The following is a 10,363-nucleotide window of genomic DNA, read 5'->3' as shown; positions in this document are numbered from 1 at the left end:
ACAATGAAGCCACAAAGTAAGTTCAAGTTTTGTTAGATGCCCAATTTATTAGAGAGTTAAGTTATTCTACTTGGTTGCCCAATGTAGTAATAATAAGAAGAAAGGCAAGTGAGTAATGGCGAATGTGTGTGGATTACACAAATTTGAATAAAGCTTGCTTGAAGGATATTTTTTCATTACCTAACATTGATAATTTAGTTAACTCTTTAGCGGGATATTGGTATCTAAGTTTCCTTATTGCATATTCAGGATACAATCAGATATCGATGCACCGACCAGATGAGGATAAGACATCTTTCATTATACCTGAAGGGATTTATTGTTATAAAGTAATGTCATTTGGTTTAAAAAATACAAGTGTCACATACCAAAAGCTCATGACGAAGGTGTTAAAGGATAAAATTGGTTAGAACATGGAAGTGTATATTAATGACATGCTCGTCAACTCACTGTGACACCCTAACTATCAAAGCTCACGCTTCCGGCTGCACAACTCTGATAGCTCAGACATTACGACGACTCTTATACTATTTAATACTAAAATAGAAGCCTGTTTAAAACATTAAACTGCGATACCGCTCCCGAAATACTTTCGTTCGGTAACGTACATCCATACATTCCATAAAACTTACAAAACTCACAAAGAGTACATATATATATATATATATATATATATATATATATATATATATATATATATATATATATATTACAAGCATTAACCAATACAATTCCTATCCCTCTTACAGAATGTATAAAGATAAAGGCGAGGGAACAATAAACAATAACTAGAGCAATACAGAGCATCTCAACAACAACTAAATAAGCTCTTCGTGACTTCTGCGTCCATATCCTGAAATGGGAAATTGTAGGGTGGTGAGAAAATCATCCTCGAAAGGGTTCTCACCGTATGGTTGCAGAATTAATATAATAGGATACGAGAGATAAATCATTACAATGATTGATAACCGCCTTATGTATCTTCTCAAAAACAATAGTTTATTATAAGAGAGAAATCTAAAATCTTTTCTGAAAGAGGAGCTGTTCAATTCTTGAAAACTCAAAAGCCATTTCAAAAGGTTTATCTAAGCTGAACCAAATTAGCCTTTCATGCCTTTCCAAACCAGAAACACCAACCAACATGGCCTTCGGCCCAAATCATGATCAACCATGGCCCCAAGCCCAAATAGTCCAACCAACAACCAATCACCACGGTCCAACAGAATCCCAGTCACAAACACAAGTAGGAAATTTCAAGCACAAACAAACAGTTACTACAAGTAGAACAATTAGCAGATAATCACAAATAATCACAAAGGCAAACCAAGTACAATATACACACCCAAACAATGTTACATAGATGCATATGATGCATGTCTGTCCTAGTGGCTGATGATATCATCTGTCGGTTATATAGCCAACCCGACAAGTCCTGGTAGCTAACCATTGCACTGTACCTCTGTCGTGCATCCCCAACTCGAGTTATTCTCGATCATCATTGTGATCATAATCATAATCCATATCCAACACCCTCACTGGTGTAGATTCATAGGAGCGAGCTCATCCGGGACTTTCACAATGCCCGGCCACACTTACGACATAGGGTCAGCAGAGTATCGAATCTCCACCTGGAGCACGTGGGGGCTAGCCACTTCTTTCGCCCAGGAAAACTCGTACCTTAGATAAGTAGAAGTGCAAAATCATAATATCAATATCGCAGCATATATGCATTTATTCTCAGCTATAAATTAACATTCATTTCAGCCACCCGGCTTGAATTCATGACTCATAGTCAGCCATTGATGACTTGGTTCATCTACCCCTTTTTCCTATCAAAAAAGACCATGAAAGAGACATAATCTCATGTAATCAATGCAATTCCATGCACCAATTGATATCTATTTTGGTACATTGCTTTGAAATGGGTTTGTATTGCATTTCAGGTGGAAAGAGCACCAAAATAAGGAAGAAAACAATGAGGAAAGCTGGGCGTGTGAAATGGGCGTGCCACTTAGAGCAAATGCCATGAAAATATATGGGCGTGGCACACCAGAACCAAGGCATGGCACGCCAGTAATGATTTCCAGAAAGCATGTTTGGGTTTTAACAAGGGCGTGGCACGCCATCTGCTGGGCGTGGCACGCCAGTATCATTTTCCAAAGAGCAATGTTGAAGGCCACAAAAGGGGCGTGGCATGCCAAGTCCATCTCACACCAAGGGCATGCCACTTGAACCATTGGGCGTGGCATGCCAGTTCATCAATCCAGAGGGGACAACCACTTGGGTGTGCCACTTGGTATCGAAGGCGTGGCACACCAGCTCTGGCCTATTACTTAGGCGTGCCACTTGAAGACCCAAGCATGGAACGCCAAGCTTGCATGAGTCACCTTAAGATGGGCGTGCCACTTGAACATCAAGGCGTGACACTCCAGTACACGTTTCCAGAGAAGAGGTTGAAAGTCCAAGCACTTGGGCGTGTCACTTGGTGTCAAAGGCGTGGCACACCAGCTCTCATCCTCACTTGGGTGTGCCACTTGAAGACCCAGGCGTGGCACGCCAACACTAGAGAAGGCCAAGCAAAGCTGGGTGTGGCACTTGAGGTCAAAGGCTTGGCACACAGCTCTCATTACTCACCTGGGCGTGCCACTTGAATGCTGGGCGTGGCACGCCACACTCCATGGGCGTGGCACGGCAGTAGTAAAATCCAGAGAAGAAAGTGAAGCAACCACAATGGGCGTGGCACGCCAGGTCTTAGGCGTGCCACTCTAGTTCAAAAGCTCCAAGGAAGAACCTGGGCGTGCCACTTTAGGTACAAGGCGTGGCATGCTAGGCTGACAAATGCTTTAAGAAGACCCTGGGCGTGCCAGTTGCGCTCGAAGGCGTGGCACGCCAAGCTAGCCAACACTAAAGAAGACCTTGGGCGTGCCACTTAGGCTTGAAGGCGTGGCACGCTAGGGATGCCAGCACATAGGGCATGCCACTTGAAGAGCTGGGCGTGGCGTGCCAAGCCAAATTAGAGGCTAGGCGTGGCACGCCACTTAAATGCCAGTCACACGCCAAGCCTGGAAGGTCACGTTTATTGAGTTTTCTTTTTCCCTCTAATTGTAATTTTCCTTTCGCTTTTGTAATTTCTTAATTCTAGTATTAGGAGTAGTATAAATATCCCCTGGAAGTACTGAAGAAGGGGTTGGATTGGGTTGGCATTGCTAAGTTTAGATCTAGTTTTACTTTACACTTCATCTCCTTCCATCTATTGTACTTTTTTCTTAAGCTATGAGTAGCTAAATTCCCTCTCATTGGGAGAGGGAGCTCTGTTGTACTTGATGGATTAATGATAGTGAATTTCTTCTTCTCTTCATCTTCTCTTTGATTTGCTAGAAGGAATTTCGTTTTAATTCTAGTGTTCAATCATCTTGGGAAAGAGGTTGAATGCAAAATGGGTTTCATGGGAACCATGGAAAAGGAAACATGAAACCATGCTTGAAATCCCTTCTCACACTTGAGTAGATCTGGGTTTTGGTGATTGGATATGGTGACAAATAATCCACCTACTATTTGGATCCATGAGGATGTGTGGTATAATCAGGGACCAAGCATATCTCTCTTCATGAGCAATTAGACCAAGAAATTGGCTATTGATCAAGATCTGAGAGATTGAATCACCAAGGGATTGGGGTTCAATCAATCATGATTGCCAAGAGGTCAATGAGTTGCATGATTGAAGATGAGATGAGCTGGATTTAATCCAAAGAGAACAACATCTCCTAATCTCAATGAATCCCCCATATTCTTAGCTTTCATATTCTTTATAGCTTTCTTTACATTCTGTTATTCCCCATTCCCATTTACAATTAAGTCATCTATGTTTCTGTACTTTACATTCTTACCATTTACCCTTCTGTATTTTATTGCTTCTTTTTACTTTTGAGTCATTTATATTTCTGCTCATTTAAATTTCTACAATTTCAATCTATATTGCTCAGCTTGACTAATTCACCCATTGATTAAAATTGCTCAAATCTACCAATCTCTATGGATACCGTCCCACTCCTAGTGGGTTATTACTTGATGATAATTTGGGTGCGCTTGCCAAAAGAACGGATTCATTATTTTTATATGGGGAGTGAATTCCGGCCATCAAGTTTTATGGCGCTGTTGCCGGGGATTGGTTTGAATTTAACGATGATTAAATTAGTGGGTAGCTAGATTAAGCACTTTTAATTAACCTGTTAATTCTTTTAATTTTAATTTCTCAATTTTCATATTCTTTTATTTTGATTATTTTAGCTATTCATTTTTCATATTCCTTTTTTTCTTTTCTCTATTAATTATTTGATTAATTGCACCACCCAAACTAACCACCAGTCCTAACAAGAGTGATTCCTCCACTTGTCCTCTACTTGCTGTTTGTTGAATGTATGACAGGTAGAAGAGGAGAAACTTCATCCTCTTTTGATAGTGAACCTGAGAGGACCTTCCTTAGATTAAGGAGGGAAGCAAGAGGCAAAGGAATAGTTGGAGAGAAAGTAGTGGAGGAAGGGTTGGGAGTTACTATGGAGGAAGAGAAGCATAACCATGTTGGAGAGGATGCTGGTAATCATGTTGGGCAAGAGAGAAGAGTTCCAGGCTCCTACATCAACCCAAATCCAGGAAACTGTGGCAGTAGCATCTTGAAGACAACAATTCATGCTAAGAACTTCGAGTTGAAGCCTCAACTCATCACACTTGTCCAGAATAATTGTTCATATGGAGGGGGTGCCCAAGAGGATCCAAACCAACATCTCACTACATTCTTGAGGATTTGTGACACTATAAATTCAAATGGTGTACACCCTGACACCTATAAACTACTTTTGTTCCTCTTTTCTCTCAGAGATAAGGTAGCAAAGTGGTTGGAAGCATTTCCCAAGGAGAGCTTGACCACTTAGGATGATGTTGTGAACAAGTTCCTAGCAAGATTTTACCCTCCACAGAGAGTTAATAGATTGAGAGCTGAGGTGCAAACTTTCAGACAGCAAGATGGTGAAACCCTTTATGAGGCCTGGGAGAGGTTTAAAGATTTGACAAGGAAATGCCCACCGGATATGTTCAATGAGTGGGTGCAATTGCACATCTTCTATGAGGGACTGCTATATAAGTCAAAGTCGGCAGTAGATCATTCTTCAGGGGGCTCACTCAACAGAAGAAGACCATCAAAGAAGCCATAGATGTCATAGAGACTGTGGCCGAGAATGAGTACTTCTATGTTTCAGATAGAACTCAAAAGAGAGGAGTGATGGAGCTCAATTCTATGGATGCTTTATTAGCCCAAAACAAAGTGATCACTGCACAACTAGCAGCCTTGACCAAGAAGATGGAAAAGAACTAAGTCTCTGCTATTCAAGCCCAAGCCCCTCCACAAGAAGGAGATACACCAGAAGTTGAATGTGAATGGGAGCAAGCTAACTATGTGAACAATCCATCTAGACCACCATATGATCCCAATGCCAAGACATACAACCCTAGTTGGAAGAAATACCCAAATTTTGGGTGGGGAAACCAACAAAACCACAACCAAGACCACAAACCATACCAATCCAACCAATACAACAACCACAACCCCAACCATCAATCAGGCAACAACAGACCCTACCACAACTCACACAATGTACCATACCACTTTAACCAACAACCACACAGCAACCACCATCAAGATACATCATCCTCAACCATGCAACCAAGTGAAACCAGCAGCAATTTTGCAAAACTGGAGGCTGCCATAGCACAATTGTTAGCACAACTGACAGGAACCATTTCCACTATTCTTGAGAGACAAATACAGGCTGAAAGAAAGATAGATGCAAATCAAGAGGATTTCAGATCTAACATAAGAAATCAAGGGGCAGCAATTTCAAAATTGGAAGCACAAGTGAGGAGCTTGTCTAAACAAATACCAATGCCTACACATATATTTCCCAGTGATACCATGGCCAACCCTAGAGGGGAATGCAAGGTCATCACACTATTAAGTGGAAAAGTTGTAGAAGGAGCATCCCCAAGTCAAAGCAACCAAGAAGAAGAAGATGCAAAGGAACCTGAAACCAAGAAAGCAGAAGAGACCCCTGCACCATCCTCGCCAAATCAAGTCCTAAAACCTTATGTGCCAACGGCACCCTATCCACAAAGGCTACGGAAGGATGGGAAAGACAGCCAATTTTCTAGATTTCTAGAAATCTTCAAGAAGGTCCAGATCAATATACCTTTTGCTGAGGCATTGGAGCAAATGCCACTCTATGCCAAGTTTTTAAACGAGCTCATGACAAGAAAAAGGAATTGGGGTGAAAAGGAAACCATAGTGCTAACTGAGGAGTATAGTGCCATCATACAAAAGAAGCTTCCCCAAAAGATGAAAGATCCTGGGAGCTTCCAAGTTTCCTGCATCATAGGGGATATCAACGTTGAGAAAGCATTGTGTGACCTAGGAGCCAGCATCAACCTCATGTCCTTGGATATGATGAAAAGGATGAGGATTGAGGAGGCCAAACCAACTAGAATGGCACTCCAATTGGCTGACAGAACATTCAAGTTTTCTTATGGGGTAGTGGAAGATTTGTTGGTGAAAGTAGGAGAGTTTATCTTTCCAGCTGACTTTGTTGTGCTTGACATGGAGGAAGAAGCCAACACATCAATCATCCTAGGAAGGTCATTCCTAGCTATTGCTGGAGCTATAATTGATGTCCAAAAAGGAGAGTTAGTCTTGAGATTGCATGAAGAAAAGATGGTCTTCAACGTCTTCAAGGCCGTGAGTTACCCCAAGGAATCCATTGGAGAATGTATGATGATGGATGATAAACCCCGATTTCGTGATTTATCTTATGCTTATTTGGGGGGATTTTATCACCTTTTCTCACATTTATTCAATAAAATAGCATGGTTTTGTAATTCTCCCTTGAATTGTGCTTAAATGTGAAAACATGCTTTTTAGGCCCTAAAATTGGTAATTTTAATTCATTTTTATTCCATTCGATGCCTTGATGTATTTGTTGAGTGATTTCAGGTTCATAGGGCAAGTATTGGATGAAAGAAATAAGGAGAAAAGCATACAAAAAGGGAGAATGCATGGAGAAACAAAGTTTGGGAATGCACCAAAGGACGTGCACGCGCACCAGGCGCGCACGCGCAAAAGTGATTTCACCTATGGACGCGCTCGCGTACATGCCGTGTCTGCGCGGGTTGAGAATTTGCCAGCGACGCACACGCGCACATGGCACGCATGTGCCGATACTCTCACCTGGCCCACTTGAAGGAAAAACGCTGAGGGTGATTTCTGAGCTACCCAGGCCTAAATCCAACTTGTTTCTGAGTGTATTTCATGCAGAATTGAAGTCCAAGCAAAGGGGAGCAATTGTTTGTAACTTAGCATCATGTAGGTTAGTTTCTAGAGAGAGAAGCTCCCTCTTCTCTCTAGAATTAGGTTAGGATTAGGTTAAATTGCCATAGATCCATGTTTAATTCCTTGATCTCTTTTCTACATCTTGATTTTCTTAATTGTCATGTTAATTTCTCATTTGGCACTCATTTGTGATGATGAACTCATGTTGGATTTAGTTTACATTTAATGCAATTTGATGTTGATGTTTATTTCATTGATGAATTAAGTTGTTGATTTACTTTCTTTGCAATTAGTAGTTGTTAGATTTTATTATTCTTGCATTTTTACCATGCCTTCCATTTGTACCCACCAAGTGTTTGACAAAATGCTTGGTTGGGCTTTAGAGTAGATTTTGAGCATTCTTGGCTTGGAAAGAGTAATTATGCAATCTTGAGTCATGAGAACCCAACTCATGTTGGTGATCTAGAGTTGTTAGCTAATATTGTTTCCATTGACGCTAATCTTTTGCTAATTTAATTAGTAAGTTGATTAGGACTTTTGGATTGAGATTAGCTAGTCTTGTTAGACTTTCTCTCATGGATGATAACCTATATCTTCTTCCAATGTTAGAGATGACGTAATGAGATAAATTCTTGTTTATAATTGTGACATGATTAATTAGTCTTGTTTGACATTCTCCCTATGTGAAGATGACATGATACCTTCTTCCGTTTGTTGCAGTTAACTAAATAAGGCGAATTAATCATTGTATGACTAGGATAGAAAGCCTATGATCTCAATTCTTGCCATGAATGTCTCTCTTTATTATTTGCTTCCTCTTATTTACTTGTCCTCTTTAATTACTTGCTTAATTTACTTTTCTTGTCATTTCTTTTAGTTCCCTTCTTATCAACCCAAAACCCCCTTTTACCCCTTCATAGCCAATAATTAGACACTTCATCGCACTTCCTTGTGAGACGACCCGGAGTCTAAATACTTCGATTAATTCTTATTTGGGGTTTGTACATGTGACAACCTAAATTTTTGTATGTGAGGACTCTTTGTTGGTCTGGAACTATACTTGCAACGAGACTTCAATGGAGAAATTCTATATCAACAAAAGTTCACACATCAAAATGGCGCCGTTGCCGGGGAAACGCAATGGTGTTATGTTATTGGTTATTGTTTATATATGAATATTGTAAATAGGTTTACCTTTTGCTTCTTTGTTAGTTCTTGCTAGTTTTAGGATTTAATTTTCTTGCTTCTTATTTGATTTTGTTTTCATTTTCTTTGCGATCATGAATTCTCACTTTGGCTATGAGTTTGGTTCTAACTATGTTGTAGGAAATGAGAGCTTCAATGAGGATGTGTATCAAGGATGGGACAATCAAAGGTGGGAGGAGCCATATGCATATGATCAATCCTCATGGCAACAACCTCCACCAATGCACTATGAAGAAGAGCCATTCTATGATGCATACCAATCCAATGGTTATGGTGAATCCCCTTGTGACTTCCAAGAACCACCACCATACACCTATGAGCCATATCCTCAACATAACCCTCAACCATACTCACAAGCCCCTTCTTACCAACCACTTCCATATGACCCTAATCCATATCCATCCTACCAACAATCATATGAGCCATATGAACCACACGTAGAGCCACCACTACTTCAACATCAACATTTTCAAGAGCCACCCCCTCCATATTATTACCAAGATGAACCACCCCCAATACATGAAAGCTTTCAACCACAACTCTACCTAAAAGAACCACCTTCCGACTACAATACCTTTCCCTCAAACAATGAACCCTCTCTTCCACCATCACCTCCCGATGAAGCCTTTATGCTAGAATTAAGGGATCTTGAATCTCATATCTTAAGGCAACACGAAGAGGATGAAAAGGAATTTGAGAAGTTAAGAGCAAAAATGGCTATATGGTAGAAGCCATTGGCAACATAGTCTCATCCCGCCTAAGCCTATGCGATCAAGGCACTTTCATTGTGGAATGTGGAGAAGCAACCAAGGAGCTTAGTGAGGGAGTGAACTTGAAGCTCCAAAGTGAGGAAGAGGAGTTAAAGCAAGAAATGCAACAAGAGGAGGAGGTAGAAATTATTGAAGAAAAGGAAGAAGTGGTTGAAGACTTAGGAGATGCGGAACCTCCTTGGGAACATAGAGTTGAAGAAAACCCATCCAAGATGATTGAAATTGATGCTAGGGAGGAAAGTGCACACCTTCCAAGGCATATTCCATATGAAGCCTTGAATGAGATAGAGCAAGAATTGAGTTCCCTTGGTGATGGAGATCAAGCATCAAGTCTTAGTGGTGAAGAATCCTTTAAGCATGAAGAATTTTCTCCCAAAGAGATGGAAAGCAATGTGGAGGTAAATCTCTCTTGTCCTCCCATTTGTGATTTGAGTAAGGGAAAATGTTTATATAAAATTGTTGAACAAAGGATTGAAATTAAGAGATCTTGTGGAGAGGTGGAAGTCCTTAGAAAAAGGAGGATGGGAATTGAATATGCTTTAGCAAGACCCTTGGAATCACCTTTGCCTAGGTTGCCATATACACCTTCATTTGAGTGGATGAAACTCATTTCTATTATCTTTATTATCCCACTTGAATATGGCTTGCTTGAAACGGATGGTCAACTTAGGATGCTTTGTGGGATGAAGCGTAAAAGAAAGATGTTTCGTGGTTGGAGTTGCAAATCGAGGCTCATTATGGTTGAAGCTTCAAGGAGTAAAGGTTGGACTAGTGCTCAATTGGATGGGTCTAGGAGAATAGATTGGTGCTCTCATGAGAATTCATCTCTCTTGCCACCCGGAGGAAATCACCATGATCAACCCAAGGACGGGTGTGAAAACAAAGTGTGGGATCCCGGATCGCACAAGGAAGATCAGCTTTGGGAGCCTATGGTTTGTGAAGAACTCCATCAAAGCTTGGAGTTATTAACTTTGAATGATGAAGCACAATGGAAGTCCAAGCATTGGTGGATGTT

General features: G+C 40.7%; 1 non-coding gene across 1 annotated transcript; it reads right to left on the bottom strand.

The window, feature by feature from the left end:
* Positions 1-4,982: 4,982 nt before the first annotated feature.
* Positions 4,983-5,088, bottom strand: LOC148564497 (small nucleolar RNA R71). The gene has a single exon (XR_015885391.1). It is a non-coding gene; the product is annotated as a small nucleolar RNA R71 (small nucleolar RNA).
* Between the last annotated feature and the right edge of the window lie 5,275 nt (positions 5,089-10,363).

This window comes from Arachis ipaensis, chromosome B5 (genome assembly GCF_059453495.1).
Source record: "Arachis ipaensis isolate K30076 ecotype BB chromosome B5, ASM5945349v1, whole genome shotgun sequence".
NCBI lineage: Eukaryota > Viridiplantae > Streptophyta > Magnoliopsida > Fabales > Fabaceae > Arachis > Arachis ipaensis.
Note: the sequence above shows the minus strand (reverse complement) of the source record. Positions and strands in the feature narration are given on the sequence as shown.